Here is a 23,625-nt window from a genome sequence, read left to right on the forward strand (position 1 = left end):
AAAACAGGCATATCCTGTCCCAGACGCTGATGATCGTTGATAGATCCAGCCTTCAGAACCAATCAGCGTGCGGCTCCAGTTTCGCCGAGCGATCGCAGCGCCATCTTGCCGGGCCGTGGCCAAACAGACAGCTTGCCGCCGCTGCCGCTCGCGGGCTCCGGACGGCGCGTGGCCACTGACCGATCGGGGAATGCGGCTGCAAAGCCAACTCACGGAGCGGAGAGGCGCCCACTGGTCAGGTGGGACATGAACGTCACGGGAAAAGACGTGGAAAGGCGGGACAGAGACTGTGTCAGTGTCAGCATGTTGGAAACAATCCACAAAGTGGCTATTACGATCCCAGGTCATGGGTACGTTTCAAATTACATACTAAAAGGTGCAGCATAGAATGCACATACTAAAATTACGCAATAAAATGTTACGAGCACTGGTCGCAAACATCCCTATGCATGCACTGTGGGCCTGATCAGATCAGTGGTCAGTGGTCAAAATTAATTCACGTATGGAGGTCTTAAAAGCACTCAGTGTTGTGACATCACAGGTGTACGATGACAGGCGGTTCTAGGCAGCTGTGGTCCGATGCAAAAGCGTCCTCTGTATGACGGTTAATCGGTGTCTGCGCTGGTGCAGACTACCTGTCTGTCCGAGGTGCGCGTTTCGCAGCCGGTACAGCCGGCACGCCTTGGCGCTCCATAGATTACAGCCGCTTCGAACATCGCAAACCACCATCGCTCAGGCCGGACAATCTCTGGAAGCCCTGCAAACGCCTCCGAGAGCAGAGCCAGACGGCCACCGCCCATCCCAGAACCGGCCGGCCCATCGACCCGCCGAGGGGCGGGGAGCCTGGGCCACGATCGACGGAAGGCCACCGCCGAGGGGCGGGGAGCCTGGGTCACGAGCGACGGAAGGCCACCGCCGGGGGGCGGGGAGACCGGGCCACGAGCGGCGGAAGGCCTCCGCCGGGGGGCGGGGAGACCGGGCCACGAGCGGCGGAAGGCCTCCGCCGAGGGGCGGGGAGCCTGGGCCACGAGCGACGGAAGGCCACCGCCGAGGGGCGGGGAGACTAGGCCACGAGCGGCGGGAGGCCACCGCCGAGGGGCGGGGAGCCCGGGCCAGGAGCGGTGGGAGGCCACCGCCAAGGGGCGGGGAGACCGGGCCACGAGCGGCGGTAGGCCACCGCCGAGGGGCGGGGAGCCCGGGCCACGAGCGGTGGGAGGTCACCGCCGAGGGGCGGGGAGACTAGGCCACGAGCGGTGGGAGGCCACCGCCGAGGGGCGGGGAGCCCGGGCCAGGAGCGGCGGGAGGCCACCGCCGAGGGGCGGGGAGCCCGGGCCAGGAGCGGTAGGAGGCCACCGCCGAGGGGCGGGGAGCCCGGGCCAGGAGCGGCGGTAGGCCACCGCCGAGGGGCGGGGAACCCGGGCCACGGGTGGCGGGAGGCTACCCAGTGACCGACGGAGTGCCTCAGCCGACGGGCTGCCGGCTGCACGGGAGCAGAACGAGCCCCCGAAGGGGGCTGTCGGCCGACTGGCGACGTCACAGGCGCGGGAGGTATCGATGGGCTCGGTGCAGCGGCGGCGGCGGCGACGGCGCCTGCGGATGGCGCTGGTGCGGGCGGCGGTCTGCGGTCCGCGCGCACGCACGCCGTCATGTTGGGATCAGTAACGGAAGTGTGGTTTGATGACGAACTACATGGAGCGCGTTTCCGGTGAAGGACACCAGCAAAGACGTTTCCTTGTCGTTTTTGTTACCTTCTTAGGAGGCTCCGATGACTGTTACGTCCGGTGATCTTCATCACAGAATCGAGGTTATCGCTGCCACTAGTTGTGAGTGTGCCCGCTCTGCTCAAAACTATGCAATCACAACGCCAGCACCACCGTCCTGACCGCCGGCGCGCACAATACGTCCATCCTTAGTGTCTCGCTCTTTTTTCAATTAAAGAAACACATTGTTTGTTTTTTGTCGATATTGCGCACAGCCACATCACAAGCCCTATCAGATTTGGGTTGCATTGTTGCAGCCAGCCCTTCGCGCACATTCCTGGATGGCCCGCCCTGCCGGACGGCTGGCGCTGTTTCGGGTCCGCACACGAGCATCCTTCCAGCCTGCCCACTGGCGTCACAGCCCGCCGTCCCCCTGTCTTTTCGGGGCGGTGAGCGGTCACGCCTAGTGGCCACCCTCCCTCACCTTTTGTGCGGCGAGCGCCGCTCGGCCGCCCGCCGCACACACCATCCGACACTTCCTTCGGCGGTGGCGCAAGACGACCATCGTCGCAGAACAAGTTGCGCGGCACAGCATACCACGCGCCGCAGTCGCAGTCGCCATGGCAACGTGCCACGGCGGCCACCTGCCGGCCAGGTCGCGGAGTCTGGCGGAGCGACGCGGAATATAGCTGGCGATCGGCGCCGCGCCGCAGACGGGCGGTGAGCGCCCCGGAGGAGTGTGCGGTGTGAGTGTTGGGCGCGCGTGCCCTGGCGTAGTGTGCGGTGTGAGCGTTGAGGGCGCGCGCCCTGGCGGAGCGTGCGATGTGAGCGTCTGCGCGCGCGCCCTGGCGGAACCTGCGATGTGAGCATCGGGCGCGCGTACTCGTCCCTTGCGGTGACCGTCGTAAAACGGCATTCTTCCCGACGGGCGTTATTTGCGTCCCACGGGGTAGCCCCGGAGTGTTCCCGGCGGTCGGTGTGGAGCCGGATTGTGCTGCATTCGAGGAGTCGGCTGGAGGTCGCCGACGGCGGTAGGCCCCCGGGCGCCTGGAGTCGCGGTCGCCGGCGGCGCCCGGCGCGCGCCGCGGGCGACGTTGATGGAGCGACAAGGTCGCGAGCCACCCGCATATTCTCGCCGAGATGGCGGTGGTAACCCGCAGACTCTCGCCGAGGTGGCGGTGGTAACCCGCAGACTCTCGCCGAGGTGACGGTGGTAACCCGCAGACTCTCGCCGAGGTGACGGTGGTAACCCGCAGACTCTCGCCGAGGTGACGGTGGTAACCCGCAGACTCTCGCCGAGGTGACGGTGGTAACCCGCAGACTCTCGCCGAGGTGACGGTGGTAACCCGCCGCGCGTCCTTGCGCTGGCTGTAGCTCAGTAATCTCTCCGAGGTTACGTCATTCGTAATGCGGATTTTGAGACGTAACGTCACGAACTAATCGGTAATCACTGACATTATTTGCATGCAAGCGTTCAGATCGGAATGCCCCAAAACACATTGGAGCGGCTGCAGAGCACATCGGAGCGGCCCCATAATGCATCGGAGCGGCCCCATAATGTATCGGAGCGGCGCTCTAACGCATCGGAGCGACCCATAACACGTCGAAGCGGCCTAATGGCGCATCTGAACGGCCCCACAACGCATCGGAGCGGCCCAATAACGCAAAGAAGTGGCCCCATAACGCATGGGAACAGCCCTATAACATATCGGAGCGGCCCCATAACGCATAGGAGCGGCCCGTTAACGTATCGGAGCGAGCGCCATAATAATATCCGGCACCTAATGCCATTAGGCATCCTTGCCTTACTTAATAGTAAGACGGATGCGATCCGCGTAGATGCTCCGCGGATCAGGGCAATAACCTGACAACTAAGAATATCTAGAGACGAGGCTTGGCGACAACGCATGGAAGTCACCGTCATGCGGGGAACCATTCGTCACGAGTTCAATAATGCCCCCCGTTGCACACGTTCTCCATGACAGGTCGTTAAGCCTGCCCGGGGTATACGTTACCGCCAGACTTTGGGCCCTAAGACAAACGAGTGGGCACGGTCCATTTTCCTCCTGAAACGGACCCTTCATCTGCCGCCGCCCCGTTCACTTATTTGAATGCGTCAGCTCGCTTCGTTCGCTTTCGAGGACGCGGACAGTGCCAAACGAATGCCTCAAAGATTCCCGTAATGGCTCAGAGCTGGCGACCGCAGCGAATCAGTGTGCGAGTCGGGGAATTTGTTTCGAAGTGGTGGTCGGCCTTGGCAGACCAGTAAAGGGGCAGCAATGAGCCACGCGCGCTTTCCACGACAACACCTGAGCAGGCACAGCAGCTGTGCTGGGTCGATAATACCCCGGGCAGGCGTCCAATCAGCTGATCTGATCCGCGAATGTACTCTTCTATGCTGTATGCTTCGGAGCCAGCGGCGGCTGCATCTCGGCTAAGAGCTGTTTTGGGAAATGCAAAATCGCGTGCGAACCGTCAAGGCATAGCAGCAAGTATCTGCGTCAAAGCTCAGTCGTCCCTAATTGTCCCGTCATCAGCCGAAGTTGTCGCATTGTTTTCATGGCATATAAAACGGCGCGCAATTTGCAGACAAATGTCAGAAGAAGTCATGGGAACTTTGGCCGGTGCAGCGACAGTTTCGAGTTATGCAGGCTCTCGGTGTCATGTCACCAGGAGAGCCAAAGTCGTCATGTCAAGCTTGTTGAGGCAGTTTAAGGGCGTGCAGCCGACCGTGTGACAGTGGACAAGCGCACAAGACAGCCATGGAGCTGGAGGCACACACGTGTCCAGATCAGCGTCCGGCAGACCCACCCGTGCACCAGATACCGCCAGACGTATCTAGTAAACAGTCTGTGGGCGGGGGATTTGCTGGTGCACCGCCCTGACTCCCATCCAGTCGCTGTCAGATTTGCCAACTCTGCCCTCGCCTTTGTGGTCGTTCCTGGACGGATTTACTATCCGCGAATGCAGGTCTGGTTGTGGTTTCGAGTTAATACCCGATGGTTGGTCAAATCGAGCTCTGCGAGGAGGGCGATCAGTTTCATAAGCAAGCTGCGATAGCTTACGACGATAGTGAGGGACGTGCCTTGGTATTGATAGATGCGATGCTCTGTTTCACGAATGCCCATCGGACGTTTCATAGCGTGTGGCTTCTTTACGCGTTAGAGGAAAAGATGCAAATTGCTGTTGCGGGTCTAATCTCCTAACTCATAGGTCATATATGTAAGTGACAGCTTACTGTTTCGAAACACGTTACTGGTGACTCCCGTACACACGTATGGCGGTAGTGGCACACGCACAGACCCCCATTTAAATAGGGGTTAGGTGACTGGAGCGCCTGCTGTCCCTTTTGAGTTGATAGTGCACTTAACTCTGGTTCGGTTAAGTTTCGGTTGCATGCCATGCTGGTGGTAGGGGGGGGGGGGATTGTGCTACTCCTCATGAAATTTAGCTCCTCGTGAAGGCAATCTTCCAGGTGTCCCTAAACGCGTGCGCCGCGTGTCTCCGCCCCGCCTGGCGGCTGGTATGCCGCTGAGCCTGCGGGGACCACCTGGCCGACTCAGCCCGACCGGATTCTGTTCTTGTTCGATCCGTATTCAGCGCACGCGTCGCGCGCTCCTCCGACCGTCGCCAGCCGGTCGGACTGGGGCTCCGACTGCCGTCTCACCTCGACCAGACTGGGGCCCGACTGTCGTCTGGCCTCGGCCAAACTGAGGCCCGACTGCCGTCTCACCTCGGCCAGACTCAGGCCCGACTGCCGTCTCACCTCGGCCAGACTCAGGCCTCGCCTGCCGCCTCGCCTCGGCCAGACTCAGGCCCCGCCTGCCGCCTCGCCTTGGCCAGACTCAGGCCCCGACTGCCGTCTTGCTTCGGCCAGACTCAGGCCCGGACTGCCGCCTCGACTCACCCGGGACTATGGCGTCACTAGCTTGCAGACTGGGCTTGGCTGTAGCGGTGCGGGTATTTGGCTCAGGTTTTGTAAATCAGCTCAGGGGCTGAGTGATCGCTGTGTAATCAAACTTTTCCCTCCAAAACCGACCTCATCCACCCACCCAGCCGCCCCCCCCCCCCCCCCCAAGCCAGAGGCACTTCCAAATTGATCCGCTGCATGTTCAAAGTTAAGGGAGTGGACATACACTTAGAGCTCTGAGCAGCAAATCAGTTCGCCGCCCCCCCCCCCCCCCGCCCCTCCCTTCCCACTCATGCACAGTCGAGGGAGCGTCCATTCCTGGCTATGTGACCTGGGCCTTAGCGGACAGCGCCCGTCGCCCCCAAGCTAGACCATTGTCGGGTATGTCGTTAGCTGGAACAGCGGCCAAATGGAACGTGCCCATTCACAAGCACCCTGTGAGGCGTCTCGGGCACCCCTGGTGGTCCTCAGACGTGCCTCGGTGATTTAGGCGGCTTAGGAGTGCATGGGTCAATACGGTCTATTTACATAATATACACCACGCCGCCGCCAGAACGTTTCACGACTGTGATCACTTCCCACGGACGGCTAAATCCATCCCTGGCTAGGCCGCGAGGGGAACAGCTCATCCGTGGCAGGGCCGCGAGGAGGACAGCTCATGCCGTAGTGGGCCGCGAGGAGGACAGCTCATGCCGGACTGGATCACGAGGGACAGCTCATGCCTGAATGAGCCGCAAGGGGGCAGCTCATGCCTGACTGGCTCGCGAGAGGACAGCTCATGCCCGACTGGGTCGCGAGGGGACAGCTCATGCCCGACTGAGCCGCGAGGGGACAGCTCATGCATGACTGTGTCGCGGGGGGACAGTTCATGCCTGACTAGGTCGCGAGGGGACAGTTCATGCCCGACTGGGTCGCGAGGGGACAGCTCATGCCCGACTGAGCCGCGAGGGGGCAGCTCATGCCTGATTGGGTCGCGAGGGGACAACTCATGCCCGACTGGGCCGCGAGGGACGGCTCTTGTCCCGATTGGGTGCACGAGCTCCAATAGCCCGATCTCGGCGCGAAACAGTCGCCCCACAAGAGATCACCGGAGATCACCAGGAATTGTGAGCGCCCTAGGACGTCCATGTGGCGGTAGGTGTGCGCTGGCTCTGGCCGCTCAGTATCAGATCGTGCGCAGGCTTTGCTCACGCCAGCGTTCAGATAAATGTAGATAGACGTGCATTTAGCAGCCCTGACAATCCTCGAGCTTCCCGTTAATGAGCATTCAAAAACCACAGAAGACAAAAAAGATGATGATGGTTAGCTAGTCATCCTAATAATCATCACATGTTTGCACGTCAGGAATTCCAGACCACGCCGCCAAATTCATGACAACAGTAGGTGAACGCGAGCTACAGCGCTAACGCTGACGGGCTACAGGCGAGGCGGTGGGCCCTGTTATCGTGTCTGTCGACTGGTTAGACTTACAATGAAGCTGAAGGCCTACACTTTGCTAGTGCTAGCCAGTGCCAGGGATGGTCAGCCAGACAGCGGGCGCTTCCGCCACCATCATGGCTCCTCTTTCTTGCATCATGTGTTGGTGGGACATATCTGACATCCCCATCACCGATCACCGTGTGACGTGTGCGTGATATAGCGCGGGCACCGCTCGCCCTGCCCGTGTTGTCACCACCATCGCCAGTGCGCCTGCGTGCCGGCACCATGTGCCTGCCGCCCGACACGTCTACATAGACCATGTGTGCACCAGGCCGGCTGGTGTGCACCAGGCCGGCTGGTGTGCACCAGGCCGGCTGGTGTGCACCAGACGTACGCTGGCAGCGTCCGGGCGTCCTCGCTCTAACTATGGGAGGAGGAGGCGACCAGAGGACAGGAAACCTGCGGCACAGGAAGGGGACATCCCCGGGCTGTCCGATAGACGTTTGCGTCTTTGAGTAGAGCTTGCAATCGCTGGATGTAGTGTGTATTTATATCGGTCATGAGCGGCGCGAGTTTTGACAAGCATGCTAGATAGCTGCAACGACAACAGAGTCGCAGCTGTAGCATGGGATGTACGATCCGTTCTTTATGGGTACATCGCGCTATCTATGAACCATGGCGACTTCTGTGCTTCTTTAAAGCATGGGGCCCCATGCATTTTGCAAAGGATTGTCATGTAACATAAACATTGTTTTGACACCGAAACACCGTTGGCATTCGCTACGCTTGGATCGCCCAGCCATTGAGTGCATGGTTCTCCTGACATCATCGCTGAACATTTGGTCAAGCGGGTATTGCCGCCGCTCCTGTAACAATGCATCTGATCATGACCTGAAACGGCAAATACTTAGGCCGCGTCGTGCGGTATCATTCGCGTATGAAGTAAAACTGTCCCACATTTCATATGGAGATCACTTCTTGTAAAGAAACCGATTTGAAGGCCCAGCAGGAAAAGCTTGTCAGTAATTTCCCCCGGCCCGCGCAGATTTAATAACATGGCCTATTCGTTCCATGTGGGATGCCATTCTTCGTGGCCGAGTGAACCCGTGTGCAAATTAATCTGGACGAGAGTGTAATGGAGCGTTGCCGGATCACTCAGCATCCGCTGACCCGCATCGGACATGGGCAGCATCCCCGGAGCCTTGTACATTATCTCCCTGCACCATCAAGTGCCCCAGTCCTCCAGCACTGCATGCGATACTTTTGCTTTGTCTAAAGCACCGTTTGCTCCGCCCACCCGCGAGAGGTTCTTGAACTTGAGAAAGGACTCCTCTGAATGCAGCACAATCGTCATTGTTGGAACCCCTGCAGGAGCACCGCCTCCACCACCGCGCTATCCCGCGTAACGCTGACTGAAACCAGCCTGAGGAAGACCTGTCGTGGGCAAGTGGTCACCAAGCAGACCCCGTGCGGTCGTGATACAGTGTCAGGACACCGAAGACTAACTAGCTAGGGCTTGGAAACGCCTGATTCCATCAGCTGACGACGCGCGTGATACCGCTACCATTCACGTCGGCACGGCCGGCCAGCCGACGTGCGCTGCCCGTGGCCGGGTGGGGACGAAGCGGCGCGGGACGCCGTCGCCGCCGCCAGCTATGGAGACGTCCGCCGGTCTCCGTGCCGACGCCTCAGCATCGTGCGTCACCGCTGGAAGCGATGCTGCACTCTGCCTGCGCGTCGAGGGCTGCGCCGCGGTTCCTGATGGTCCTGGGGGTGACGCAGGGCACGTTGATCCGTCGGGAAGTTCCCGGGCTGCGCTTTGCGACGGAGTCGAGAGTCTTGCCACGCTCGCCGACGGCAGAAGCCAAGCCAAGCTCTCCGCTGCTGACAACGGCGGGAGCCACGCCAAGCTCTCCGGTGCCGACGGCCGCACGGAGGCCTGCGCACGTGTTGGGAGTGGCGCTGATGTCCCTTTGTGTGCTGGGAGTAGTGCTGTTGCCTCGACAAGTGCTGTGAGTAGTGCTGATGCCTTGACGGCAAGTGCTGGGGCCGGTGCTGATGCCTCCACCTCCAACGCTGGGGGTGGTGCTGATGCCTCCCCCTCAAACGCTGGGGGTGGTGCTGATGCCTCCATCTCAAGCGCTGGGGACGGTGCTGATGCCTCCACCTCAAACGCTGGGGGCGGTGCTGATGCCTCGACCAGAGCTGGGAGTAGTGCTGATGTCTCGACGAGTGCTGGGGGTGGCGCTGCTCCTTCGAACCTCGCCAGGTCGTGCACCGGACCCTCCGGCGCCGCAGTGCCTGCTGCCAGCGGCGGCGCATCGTCGCCAGCGCGAGCTAGGAGTCGCGCCCGGTACCAAGGCCGGGCCGGCGGCGGCGCCGCGTACCCTGGCCGCACTGCAGTACCGCTGGTGGCTCCGCCACCGGTCGGAAGCGGCGTGTTTTCCCGCGCTTTCGCCAGACACAACAAAGACCTGGCGCACGGTAAGTAACTGGAGGCTGTTTGTGTTGTTTGGGGTCGTTTTCAGTGCAATCATGGTGGACTTGGTGAGAGGATGCTAATAGACAGTTCGGCTTTTTGAGTTGATGGACACAGGGGGCTCAGCTTTGTTAATAGACGCACACGTTAATAGACGCAGACGTTCCTGCACAGACTCTCTTGCGGGAGCTTCCATTTTGCAATTTGCAGTTAGCATCCAGTAAATTGAACGAACCGCAAATCAGGCTTGCATCCGCTAGACGAAACAGTTTTTGCCTCACACGGATACGGATGCATGCATGATGGACGGATGTCTATTATGCTCTAAAACTGTGATAAAAGGACCTGACAAAATTCGCTCTTGAGAAAACGTCATTCCTCGAACACGGAGGGTACGCGGCCCGTACTGCGTCCCAACTGCAGCTCCGGGCCGTTATGTCGCCGGTGCTGCAGAGATGTGCCCCGACAGGCCAGGCTCGCGCCGGCGGTTTGTCCGTATAAGGAGACCACTGCCGCACCCTGCGAATGCAATCAGTCGCTGTGATCGGCTGAGCGGCGCAGAGAGGCTCGGGCTGAGCCGCACCCCTGGCTGGCCGGCGCCACCTGGCGGCCAGCCGTGGACAGGCCAGCCCTCAGCAGCGCCTGCCGTAGTGCGAGTGATTCGGAAATGACGCGTGTGAATGTGTTCACTTCGCCTCTGTTTTGTTTTGACAAGGCGGGGACATGCTCCGGAATGTCTTCCTTGATCGCCAAGAACCTGTCCTTTTTCACAACTTCGGAACCAACAGGCTTTTAACACCCGCGGCACGGTTTGAAGGCTGTGATCCAGAATGTTATGATAGAAGCTATGCGTAGCTTTTACGTACATGTACCAGGTTTCCTACCGTTTCGAAATCTTTTCTTGCACAAGGGACGAGGCTGCTTGGGAAATTCCTACATTTCCTTGCCGGGCAGGTAACTATGTGGCTGTCGTTTGGGAAACGCTCGTTTCGCCCAATCCCGTGAGCATTGTGACCACGTAATTGTGTTCTCATTATTCGACGTGTTTGTGTCACCTGCCATTTGGTGTTGCGCAGAACTGAACCCTACAAAATCGAAACTACAAATTTGTATTCCACCCGACGCATGAATATTGTTACCAGCTTCTGGTTTGCGCCGCAAAGTTCATAAATGCGCCACGTAGTGAAAATTAAATCATGGGTCAGACTGGTTTTGTGAGCCTCAATGCTGTCGAAGATGGGGTCACATTGCTACCTATGGCTGCTAGAAGGTGAGGCACCGCTGCTATCTGAGCACATGCTTTGCTTTGACGTGAGCCGCAGCCGAGGACGATACTATCTATCCACATATCGCCGATCTGATTTGATCTGATATGTAGACGAAATCTGTCTTCGAATTTCGTCCGGCCAACGGACCGCTGACAGTTTAAATGTGCGCTGACAGCTAGATGAATGCCCGGCAGGAGCAGCCAAGTGTACGCTCGGGAAGCCTTCCGGACTTCCACCATTGGCAGGGGCCGCCGTCAGTGGCGCCCGCCAGGCTGCGGACGTTGCGTTGGCCGCCGTCAGCGGCGCCCTCATCGGCTATATTGTGACGTCCGACTGCTTGTGTTTCCAACGGAGCCCGGGCCGTCCAGTGCAGGTGCCACCGGTGGTCTATTGACGGAGCCCAGGCCGGCCAGTGCAGGTGCCACCGGTGGTCTATTGACGGAGTCCGGGCCGGCCAGTGCAGGTGCCACCGGTGGTCTATTGACGGGGCCCGGGCCGGCCAGTGCAGGTGCCACCGGTGTTCTATTGACGGAGTCTGAGCCGGCCAGTGCAGGTGCCACCGGTGGTCTATTGACGGAGCCCGGGCCGTCCAGTGCAGGTGCCACCGGTGGTCTATTGACGGGGCCCGGGCCGGCCAGTGCAGGTGCCACCGGTGGTCTATTGACGGAGCCCGAGCTGGTCAGCGCAGGTGCCACCGGTGGTCTATTGACGGAGCCCGAGCTGGCCAGTGTAGGTGCCACCGGTGGTCTATTGACGGAGCCCAGGCCGGCCAGTGCAGGTGCCACTGGTGGTCTATTGACGGAGCCCGAGCTGGCCAGCGCAGGTGCCACCGGTGGTCTATTGACGGAGCCCGAGCCGGCCAGTGCAGGTGCCACCGGTGGTCTGTTGACGGAGCCCGAGCTGGCCAGCGCAGGTGCCACCGGTGGTCTATTGACGGAGCGCGAGCTGGCCAGTGCAGGTGCCACCGGTGGTCTATTGACGGAGCCCGGGCCGGCCAGTGCAGGTGCCACCGGTGGTCTATTGATGGAGCCCGAGCTGGCCAGCGCAGGTGCCACCGGTGGTGTATTGACGGAGCCCGAGCTGGCCAGTGCAGGTGCCACCGGTGGTCTATTGACGGAGCCCGGGCCGTCCAGTGCAGGTGCCACCGGTGGTCTATTGACGGAGCCCGAGCTGGCCAGCGCAGGTGCCACCGGTGGTCTATTGACGGAGCCCGAGCTGGCCAGTGCAGGTGCCACCGGTGGTCTATTGACGGAGCCCGGGCCGTCCAGTGCAGGTGCCACCGGTGGTCTATTGACGGAGCCCGGGCCGGCCAGTGCAGGTGCCACCGGTGGCCTATTGACGTAGCCCGGGCCGGCTAGTGCAGGTGCCACCGGTGTTCTATTGACGGAGCCCGAGCTGGCCAGTGCAGGTGCCACCGGTGGTCTATTGACGGGGCCCGGGCCGGCCAGTGCAGGTGCCACTGGTGGTCTATTGACGGAGCCCGAGCTGGCCAGTGCAGGTGCCACCGGTGGTCTATTGACGGGGCCCGGGCCGGCCAGTGCAGGTGCCACCGGTGGTCTATTGACGGGGCCCGGGCCGGCTAGTGCAGGTGCCACCGGTGTTCTATTGACGGAGCCCGAGCTGGCCAGTGCAGGTGCCACCGGTGGCCTATTGACGGGGCCCGGGCCGGCTAGTGCAGGCGCCACCGGTGGTCTATTGACGTTGGCCGCGCAGAGGACGCGGCCGCCGGCGGAGAGGGCGCGCCGACATCGCTCACAGCGAAACCGGAGCCGGCCAGCGAGTGGCTCGTCCAGACGCGGCGCAAAGCTCGGTCGGCGGCGGCGGGCCGGCTGACTCAGGTGCTGTCAGCAGCGGCCGCGGCCGACCGCGAGTGGGCAACGCTGACATTGTTTGACCATGAGGTCGCAAACCACCGCGGTAGTGATACATGGTGTTCGGCCAGTGGCGTGACAAGCCACTCATTCTGAACGCCATCCAGGCGCGACGTCCGCATCTGTTTAGAGGCTCGGAGGACGAGCAGTTTCAGCTTTTGCCAGCTTTGATCCTCTTAGGCGGAAGCCTCTCAAGGTGGACGTTTGGCAGGGGTGGTGGTAGTGGGTCTCGACAGCGCCTGTCGTACTGACCTCACTGTACTGCCCTCCCCGAGCGCTAGGTCTTTTCTTCATCCGCACTTTTCGAAGTTGTTGTTTGGGGCCTGAGTCAGCGTGTTCGTGCCCAGTATTGCCCGTCAGCTCATGCTTGAGCGTACGAGCCTGGTATAGGCGAACTTTTTCAGTTTCAGTTTTGAACTCTTGAAAAACTGCTGCTCAGCTATTATATCCTTTATTGGAATCAGTAGGCATCCATTTAGTTTGCTGCAAAATGACAATGAAGTCTACTGGTAACACTAGCCTATTTCATGATTACGATTGATCCGCTCCTAGCCGATGAAGTGGACCGATGGAGACAGAACTCGTGCCGTGTGGGCGAGTGACTAATTCACATTATTTTCAGCGATCTAAAAACAAACTCAACTCTTCGAAATATGGGTGCGAACACAACTTGACGGTCTCCTTAAATCCATTCAGCGGACATCGGTCAGGCCGGGGGCTGGCCTGGGGTCGGGCCGGACACCAGCCCCAGCTGACGGTTGGCTGTGATCTGGGCGGGCTGGCCCCGGGTCAGGCCGGGGCTGGCTCGAGGCTCCGACGCCAGCCCCAGCTGACGGTTGGCTGTGATCTGGAGCGGGCTGGCCCCGGGTCAGACCGGGGCTGGCTCGAGGCTCCGACGCCAGCCCCAGCTGGCGGTTGGCTGTGACTGGAGCGGGCTGGCCCCGGGTCAGGTCGGGGCTGACTCGAGGCTCCGACGCCAGCCCCAGCTGACGGTTGGCTGTGATCTGGGCGGGCTGGCCCCGGGTCAGACCGGGGCTGGCTCGAGGCTCCGACGCCAGCCCCAGCTGACGGTTGGCTGTGATCTGGGCGGGCTGGCCCCGGGTCAGACCGGGGCTGGCTCGAGGCTCCGACGCCAGCCCCAGCTGACGGTTGACTGTGACCGGAGTGGGCTGGCCCCGGGTCAGACCGGGGCTGGCTCGAGGCTCCGACGCCAGCCCCAGCTGACGGTTGACTGTGACCGGAGTGGGCTGGCCCCGGGTCAGACCGGGGCTGGCTCGAGGCTCCGACGCCAGCCCCAGCTGACGGTTGGCTGTGACCGGAGTGGGCTGGCCCCGGGTCAGGCCGGGGCTGGCTCGAGGCTCCGACGCCAGCCCCAGCTGACGGTTGGCTGTGACTGGAGCGGGCTGGCCCCGGGTCAGGCCGGGGCTGGCTCGAGGCTCCGACGCCAGCCCCAGCTGACGGTTGACTGTGACCGGAGTGGGCTGGCCCCGGGTCAGGCCGGGGCTGGCTCGAGGCTCCGACGCCAGCCCCAGCTGACGGTTGGCTGTGACTGGAGCGGGCTGGCTCCGGGTCAGGCCGGGGCTGGCTCGAGGCTCCGACGCCAGCCCCAGCTAACGGTTGGCTGTGACCGGAGCGAGCTGGCCCCGGGTCAGGTCGGGGCTGACTCGAGGCTCCGACGCCAGCCCCAGCTGACGGTTGGCTGTGACTGGAGCGGGCCGGCCGGATGACGCTCCACATTTTGGTCAGCGCGCCACGCAGCCAACGCCACCGCCAGACGCACGGCGCCCGGCCGGTCGGACAGACGACGCGGCGGGCCAGCTTGCCCGGCTTGCTGACCTGGCCGACGGCCGGACGCGAAGAGCTGCCACCGTGGCGTTTCGTGGCCTGGTGGGGGGGGGGGGGGGGGCGAGGAACCGTTTGATCTGGGCTCGGCAGCGGCGTAGGAGTTGATTAGTGACGGGGAGGGGGGGGGGGGGGGCAAACACCCGGTTGCAATCACAACGTTGTGTTCTAACAATTCGGTTCAACAAAATGGCTCCCTGATTATATTTTTTTCCGGGAGCGTGCAGAAAACTTTAAGCTTAGGCAGCGTAATCATCAGAATGAATCCCGATCACATACACGTTGCGAATTGTATGCGCTGCATTCGGTCATAACACTATGGATCCGAACGTTGTCACTGGGTAATGCCATCAGTGACTATGTCCTCAAAACAGAAAGTCGTAGATTTTTGGCGTAAGTTGTGCATATTTGGAGCATAATCGTAGAGTGCTAAGCTCAAAATTATTCCGAATTGATGCAGGATGAACTTAAAACTCATCAACAAGGAAGCTGCCATAGAAAAAGGTGGCGCGGCTTTCTACGTATTGTACCAGAAACGCATTTTGGAATATTTGGTACTCTTTGGGGCAAAATCTTAGAAAAGGTTGAGTCATTGCAACCATTGGAACCAATCTATGGGCGTAAACGCCAGTTGGTGGGGTGGGGTCCGAATCGCGAGAACTTTTTGGCATATTGAACTAGTTTGGTGTGTTTTGGCCAGAAACATGCTATCAAAACAGAAATACGCAGGTTGTTTAGTGCATTTGCGAGGAGTGTTGCTCACATAGATAGTAGTAATAGCCTTATTCCTCGGACAAAAAACAGCAGAATGGAGATATAGATGGGGATATATTTTAGCAACATGCCTTCATCGAAGCAATAGCAGAAGTGTCTGGTTTTCTTCTGCTATTGTTTCGATAAAGGCATGTTGCCGAAATGTTATCCCATCTATATCTCCATTCTACTGGCTTTTCTCCGAGGAATAAGGCTATTGCTACCGTCGCATCAAAACAGGTGAACCCCAATAGCAGCTAAGGCGTTGCTATATGTATGGAATAGCCTAGTGAATATCAGCGGGCTTCATGTGCTCCTGTGTCTAGAATGCGTAAAGCACAGTGTTACCATCGCCACTGCAAAGATGTCAAGATGCGCGTTGTTATCACGCACACTAACAAGACGTATTCCGTTCATGTGTGCGGTCAAACGAATCTTGAGGTCTTGCCCGTCTGAGGTTTCCTGAGGTCAAGGTTCGTGCCGGGTGGAACCCCTGCTAAAGATGTGACACATGTATCGAGCTTGACTCGCGTTGAAACGCACCTTACTTACATACAACGCTGCCATGACCCACCGTCTTCCCCTACTCATCTGCCTGAGCGCGCCCTTGCGTTGGCCAGTTCCTGGTCGTGTCGTGGGCTGGCCGGCCGCAACGCGCGTCTCCCATTCATCTTGCTTGCGTCGGAAGGCGGCAGATGTAGGCTCTGCTTCAGTAGTCGGCCTTCTTCGGCGGACCGCTGCTGATCCAGACTAGAGATGCGACTTTTCAACCCGACAACCCGCCACATCTGACCTGCAAAATCCCTTCGGCTTTTGAACGGGTTATTAGCTAGACCTGGTGGGCTTCCGCGAGTCAAAAATTGCAGCATGGAAAACAATAGTTTTGTTTGTTAGTTGATTTACTATATAATAATAAGAGTGTGCTTCCAGACACAATACAATAACGAAAAATCATATTGTGATTTTCATAGCAAGAGCCCAAGTGACAGAAAGCCCATGGCAGACTAGCAATCAAGGCTGCATAAATTGACAATTTTAAGCGATCAGCTGGCCGAAAATCCCGATTATACCAATTGTTTGATACACAAGTCATGCCTTTTCATGATTACCTTTAAGTAAGGAAATGAACGAGCAGCTGTGTGCCTTTCTTTGTAGTAGCCTCGCTGACTTGTCCACACAGCCTGTAGTTTGCTTAGTGGCTTCAGCTTACGGTATTTGCCAAAAAAGAAATATGTTTCCTTAACTAAATCGGTGCAAAACTAGCCCATTTTAAATACATCTGGTATTCACTTAAAAGAGAGGGAGAGCGCGGGGAGAACAGCATGCATGCAATTGTTCGTTATCTGGCTAGAAAATACAGGAAAGCAATGGTCATCAAGACCTGCCATTTCAGACCACAATATATTGCATATAAGTGGAAAGGTTTTCACAAAAGGGAGCGGAATTGGGCCACCAGATTGAATCAGCATGATGGTATGCACTGCGTAGCCAGTTACTCGTGTATCACGTGCGCAACAGTTGTCGAAATCGAAACGGTGGTAGCGTAGAGTTTGACTATTTACGCCTAAAGAAGATGCAAGTTACGGCCACGATGAAAAGTGTTCTTACGTGTGATAAGTTAGTGCGTAAGTAAGTGACGGCACCGGGTCGGCCCGAGAGTGGCCAGCGAGCCCGGTCGGCCCGAGAGTGGCCAGCGAGCCCGGTCGGCTCGAGAGTGGCCAGCGAGCCCGGTCGGCTCGAGAGTGGCCAGCGAGCCCGGTCGGCCCGGGAGTGGCCAGCGAGCCCGGTCGGCTCGAGAGTGGCCAGCGAGCCCGGTCGGCCCGAGAGTGGCCAGCGAGCCCGGTCGGCTCGAGAGTGGCCAGCGAGCCCGGTCGGCTCGAGAGTGGCCAGCGAGCCCGGTCGGCTCGAGAGTGGCCAGCGCACCTGGTCGGCCCGAGAGTGGCCAGCGAGCCCGGTTGGCTCGAGAGCGGCCAGCGCACCCGGTCGGCTCGAGAGTGGCCAGCGAGCGTGGTCGGCTCGAGAGTGGCCAGCGAGCCTGGTCGGCTCGAGAGTGGCCAGCGAGCCTGGTCGGCTCGAGAGTGGCCAGCGAGCGTGGTCGGCTCGGGAATGGCCAGCGAGCCTGGTCGGCTCGAGAGTGGCCAGCGAGCCTGGCCGGCTCAAGAGTGGCCAGCGAGCCCGGTCGGCTCGAGAGTGGCCAGCGAGCCCGGTCGGCTCGAGAGTGGCCAGCGAGCGCGGTCGGTTCGAGAGTGGCCAGCAAGCCCGGTCGGCTCGAGAGTGGCCAGCGAGCTGGCAGAATGGCGGGATAACTTCATATTTTCATAAAACGGACTAGCTACAGCGTTCTTGTCCCAGCACGTAACTTGCGTACAGCTAGTGCTTATGCTGCGCTGATGATGGTGTGGGTACCACTAGCCGTGTTAAGAAATGCTCCCGTTAGATTTCAGACTTTGCTTCTGGAGAAACGATCGCGGATCTCACGAGTGATGGTGTTGAACCGTAGATGACTGCGAATCTGCCATTGAGATGGTCGGCGCATGCATAGAATATACGGAGGCATCGCAGCGCAAGTCGTTCCCCGGCCCAATACGGGGAAGCTGTCCGTGTTACAAATGTCGGCATCGATCAACTTGGGTCAAAATCTAGCGTTCTGGGGTAAAGGCGCAGATAGACCTTGCATTGCCCGTCACAATCATGACGGGAATTAGCCGGCAGCCGCGACCAGCCGTGCCAAGGCAATAGTTCTTTCTCCATAGTCTTGATAAGGCTGGATGCACTTCATCTTGTAAGATTCATGTGATAGCGGCTGTCTGCTGCTCCATTTGGCTGTACATATATGCACGACTACACAGAGTATTGCGCTGAGCCCGCGCTTTCAGGGGCTCTGAGAATGACTGCATGCTCTGGTAAGCGGGCTTAATGTTGCCGTGGCTGGCGCTCGCACTGGCGGACTGGGCCGATAGAATTAGCTGCCGCCTCGATCAGAGGGCGCTTGAGACGGCCCGAATGGCGTCCGCCCGGCAGCCCGTGTTGCCCTTCACGTCATGACTTGGCGGCGCACTGACCTGGGATATGTCAGTGATGGTCAGCAGCGGACATCACAGTGCCCGAACCGCGGCAGAGTCACACTGACATGACCTCACACCCGCTGCCCCTCCTTCCCCTCCCCTCTCTGACCCGGCGTGACGCAGTCTCATGACGGCCGGTCTGGACTGCGGGAGGGAGAGCAGCCCTGGCAGAGCGAAGTGATCGAACAGTCGTTCACCACACAAAATGGTCGGCCTTTAACCGGACCATCTGACCGGCCGCTGGGCTGGTGCCGGCCGGAGAGGGGTGTCGGCCGGCCGGCGCGCCCGCTGGGCCGTGCCCCGGTCTCCCGTGACCGGCCGGACACCGCCCTAGCCCTCCGTGCCGCGGCCTCCCGGCGGTGGCGCCATTTGGCAGACGGGCCGCGGCGCTTATTTCACGCTGTACGAGCGCTGACTCTATTTCTGCTCGTCGGTGGCTGAGGCTCAGCCCGCTGTCTCACCGCGCGCCACCGCAGTCGGTTGCGATCGGCGCGGCCCACACCGGCCCAGCCCGCTCACCGCGGTCGGCTGCGATCGGTGCTGCTCACATCGGCCCAGCCCGCTCACCGCGGTCGGCTGCGATCGGCGCGGCCCACACCGGCCCAGCCCGCTCACCGCGGTCGGCTGCGATCGGTGCTGCTCACACTGGCCCAGCCCGCTCACCGCGGTCGGCTGCGATCGGTGCTGCTCACACTGGCCCAGCCCGCTCACCGCGGTCGGCTGCGACTGATGCCGCCCACATCGGCCCAGCCCGCTCACCGCGGTCGGCTGTGATCGGTGCTGCTCACACCGGCCCAGCCCGCTCACCGCGATCGGCTGTGATCGGTGCTGCTCACACCGGCCCAGCCCGCTCACCGCGATCGGCTGTGATCGGTGCTGCTCACACCGGCCCAGCCCGCTCACCGCGATCGGCTGTGATCGGTGCTGCTCACAACCGGCCCAGCCCGCTCACCGCGATCGGCTGTGATCGGTGCTGCTCACACACCGGCCCAGCCCGCTCACCGCGATCGGCTGTGATCGGTGCTGCTCACACCGGCCCAGCCCGCTCACCGCGATCGGCTGTGATCGGTGCTGCTCACACCGGCCCAGCCCGCTCACCGCGATCGGCTGTGATCGGTGCTGCCCACACCGGCCCAGCTCGCTCACCGCGGTCGGCTGCGATTGGTGCGGGTCACACCGGCCCACCCCGCTCACCGCGGTCGGCTGCGATTGGCGCGGGTCATACCGGCCCAGCCCGCTCACCGCGTATATGGTCTTGTGAGCAATAAAGGAGTAGAGGTCTGCATTTAACAAGGACAATCGCCTGTGTCAGGGAATCCATCAGAAAGACGTCATCAGAGCTCTCCGTGACCTGTTTGGGAATTGATGACCTTCAGGGCATACCGACACCGATCCGGTGCTGATAGTGTGGCGGTTATCACGCACCTGTGTGGTCGGTTAAATGCGACGGCCCCCGGGTGGAGGTCAACTTGGGCCGCTGAGATTCCAATAGCAGTTAGCAGTATAGCAGTTGTTTAGCAGTGATGTCAATCTCACAGGACAAGTAGGCCCGTATGTAAACTCACTTGTGTCAAAGTTTGAAATCCCTAGGCCGTGCCTTTCAGGTCAAATGATTGTCGCGCGCCGAAGTGTGCTGGGCTCTTCAGAGTGTCTAGCGCCGGGCTGTGCTCGGCTCCTGGGGTTGTCGAGTTTTGGAGTGTGCTGGGCCCGTGGGAGTGTCGAGTTTTGGAGTGTGCTGGGCTCCTGGGAGTGTCGAGCTCCGGAGTGCACGGGGCTCCCGGGAGTGACAAGCTTTGGAGGCCAGGCTACCTCTATATGTTTGCTGGGTGGCCGGCATGTCGGCTAGTTGAGACTGTGAGAGATAAACGAGCCCTTGTACCGCCTTCTGCCGGGGAATGGTCTCGGTATAACAACGAACAGAACAGAGCGGTCCGCTGTGTGTGATCGGCTGACTTGCTGTTCTTCTTTTTGTTATTAATGTTTAGCTGTTTGTCCGTCCAGTAAGAAAAGTCTTCATGACTGTCGCATCCTTTTAATAAAAATCACCGAAAAGTGATCAGTCTGCCAGCCAGTCAGTCTGCCAGTCTGCAGTCAAAAATCGGCAGATGGGCTCGAACAGGCAGCCAAATGGACACACGTTTTGCTTTGTGTGAGTCCTCACGCTGGTTTATGAATGGCAATGTTCAGGGTGAAATGGCATGCACTTCCTTGAATTCGTTGAGCTAATTCATTTGAAGGGTCCCCACGGATAGCTGCCACGTTTTTGCATGGATGGTGGCCCTCCACGGCCTTTGTTTGCTCATTTGCCCCCCCCCCCCCCATCCCCCCCTGTACGATATATGAAATCGAAAAGCAGTTCACTCCACGTGTAGAAGAACTCTCGCCGCATGGCAAGGCCTGAATGTTTTCCCCAGCCAAGTTGTCGTTGGCCGCGGTGGCCTTCGGTAGACCGTCAGTCCTTGGCTTGCCATCGGTATCTAAGAACACGACACTGTTCTGTGCCTGCTTGTTTGTGGGGTTCCAAGCTCCGGTGCGGCTTACAGCGCCATTATTGGGCAGAACTCTGGGCGTCAGCTGGCTGGCAGCGAGTGACCCCATCATCACGGATATTTTGGATTTGGCGACCCCTCTCATGCCCAGAAATAGATCCCCATAACCTGGTGGGTGCAGCGCTGATGAATGTTTCGTGCAGGCTTGATGAAACGTCCGAGGAGCGGGTCAGTGACATTATCGGCCAATCGGGTTTTGGTGGTTTTCTTGGGCGGGCCAAACTGTGACGGAAGCCTTGCGGATATCTCCAGCATCGATCCGCCAGCTGCCAGAAGTTTACACTTCTTAGAAATCATATGCTGTAGATGATGTTGTTTTAACCCTGTTGCGCAGGGTGATGAGTATCCCCGGTAAAGGTGTCACGCGCCACGACAGGTGCGATTTGTAGTCAAAATTTCAGATTTGTAGCCAACCAGTGCCATCCTTCCTCGAGCAGGTTGTTAAGTGTCAGAACAAATCTGCACTTCATCAGCCATCAGAAAAAGGTACCGAGGTAAGGATGGGCTCAGCTGTTCACACCCTGTCAGCATCCTTCCCCAGAATAGTGGTCACCGAAGCAAACCTGCTGCATCCGTAGTAGCACTCTTCCCACCACGAACCGGCTTATCTCAAACTCCACCGCCACGGTTCACGACGCAGCCATGCTGAACATTGGACTCCCTGCTATGTCCCCTAATGCTTCCGTGAGTCTGCACCCCAGCAAGGATGCACGCTCCACTCCCCCCCCCCCCCCCCCCTCTTAATTACCACTGAGCTTCAGCTCTGCCAAGTGGTTAGAGAATTCAGCATGGATGAGGTGGCAGCTGCGACATGAAAGCTCATCAAGTACCACAACTGTAACATCTTCCGCCGGAAGACTCGTTGCGACAGCTTTGTTCGCCAGCTGATCTCGACATTCTGCAGTCATGCTCTGGACACGTGCCGTCGTGTTTCAGCCGCGTGCCTCGCCGGTCGCAAGCCTACCTGCTGGAACAAATGGCGGTTGCTGACCTTGCTCGCCACCACTTCGCCGGCGTGCTCGTTGCCTGCACCGCTAACGAACATGTGGATCAATATCGGTGTGGTTGCAGTTATCGACACCATCGGTTACTGCGGCCGGATTCGTCAGGACGCGGGGAACACGTCGGCAAGCTTCCTGCACTGGTCACGGATGGCTGGGCCAGCGCGCGCTAAGTCCTGTTTGATTTGAACGCCGACCGGGGAGAAACAACACGATCGGGTTCGCTCTCCGTACCCCATCGAGGCATGTGATACGTGTCCTCTGTGAAGTCAAACGTAGCCAAATGTTGTGATCATCCGCGTGTGCCATCTCGATGGCTGTCATCGCTGCCGCAGATGCCATCGGGAGGCAGGTGCCTGGTGTCGACTTGGCGCGTCGGTTCTCGTCGTCCGCTCTTGAGATCGCTCCGAGCGCGGTCGATCTGGCCGGGACATCGATTGATGGCTGGGCCAGCCGGCGCCAGAAGGGCGGCCGGGCGCCCGCTGCTCGGACTTCCGCCGCCTGCCCCCGACGTCGCCCGCATTCGGTGGAGGACGTCGGGAACGGGGGGGCTGGACTGACCTCAGGGACCCGCGCGCTCGTGGTCTGGACTGCGGCCGAAGCCAAAATGTCAAAGACGGGTGCACGGCTGCGGCGCGTCGCACGTGACCGTGATGATCGCACGCCTCTGCTGTCCGTGGCGCTAGGTTTCTGTCGCCACCCGGCTGGTGACGTGACGTGACGTGACGTGATGAGGTGCCTATCGGGCTGCACGCGGGGTGTTCAAACATAATAGTGACAATCGTCAGGCCTCCTCCCCGGCCTCCTAGTGGGCAGCGAAGTATTGCCAGCAAGCGAAGTGTGCTGACAATACCAGATCCAGGGGGAACGGGATGCCGGGGGCCAGTTCTATAGGGAACGGGATGCCGGGAGCCAGTTCCAGAGGCGACGGGATGCCGAGGGCCGGTTCCAGAGGGGACGGATGCCGAGGGCCAGTTCCAAGGGAACGGGATGCCGGGGCCTGTGCGGCCTGATTAGAGTCTGACTGGGTCATCAGATGGCGCTTGATCGAGTGCACTGCACCCTCTCAGCTATATGCTCAGTCCAACAACTTTGTAGGTTAAGTGCCAGTTAGAGCAGTCAGCGATGGAAAGAGTTTCATTCGATGCAGAACAATAACGCTGAGCAAAACAAAGTATGCTAATATGGTCAGAAGTTGGATTACAAGTTAGTGCTGACTGGCAGCGTCCTCAGTTTTCAGTGCTGACAAATCAATCAAATTTCAATATGCAGCAAAGCAGCAGAGAGTCGGCTAAAGTAGCGAGCCCATTGACTGAATATGCAGCCGAGCTCCGCGGACACTGGCCCGCCTTGTTTGGCTGATCCTGAGACTCCGCACTGGCCGCTCGGCTGGTGGTGGTGCGGCAGGGCAGCCGGGCTGGCGGCGACCGGCGGGGCGCCGCCCGGCTCCGCCGGCCGCTGAATGAGGCCTAACGAGGTCCGGAGGAGCGGGGTCGCTGCCCGCAGGGCGCGGCCGCCAGGGGGTGGACGGACGCGCGCCAGCTGACACGTTCACCCCGTCCGCGCCACGTATTTATTTCGGTAGATAAAAAACGCCCGCGGTGGGAAGATCAGCAGCGAAGCTACCAAATGAGAGAGGTTTTCTCGCTTGATTGCCGGCTCGCGAAATGCCAAGCGTAAACATCATACGCCGCTACGATTGCGCGACGGTTGGCAATCAAGGCCCTATAATAACAGCGCAACAAAAAGCGCGGTGGCAGCGTAATCG

At 59.7% G+C, this 23,625-nt stretch overlaps 1 protein-coding gene across 1 annotated transcript in view; it reads left to right on the forward strand.

Annotated features, from left to right (window-relative positions):
• The first annotated feature begins 2,424 nt into the window (after window positions 1–2,424).
• The window catches only part of LOC119109760 (kazrin), an 81,223-nt gene continuing 60,022 nt past the window's right edge, over window positions 2,425–23,625 (forward strand). Inside the window, exons 1-2 of the mRNA XM_037233511.1 lie at window positions 2,425–2,446; window positions 8,401–9,513. The gene's annotated coding sequence lies outside the window, so the exon portion shown is untranslated. The remainder of the gene's footprint in view (window positions 2,447–8,400; window positions 9,514–23,625) is intronic.

The sequence above is a fragment of the Pollicipes pollicipes genome, unplaced genomic scaffold (genome assembly GCF_011947565.3).
Source record: "Pollicipes pollicipes isolate AB1234 unplaced genomic scaffold, Ppol_2.1 Scaffold_7231;HRSCAF=8579_pilon_pilon_pilon, whole genome shotgun sequence".
In the NCBI taxonomy this organism is placed as follows: domain Eukaryota; kingdom Metazoa; phylum Arthropoda; class Thecostraca; order Pollicipedomorpha; family Pollicipedidae; genus Pollicipes; species Pollicipes pollicipes.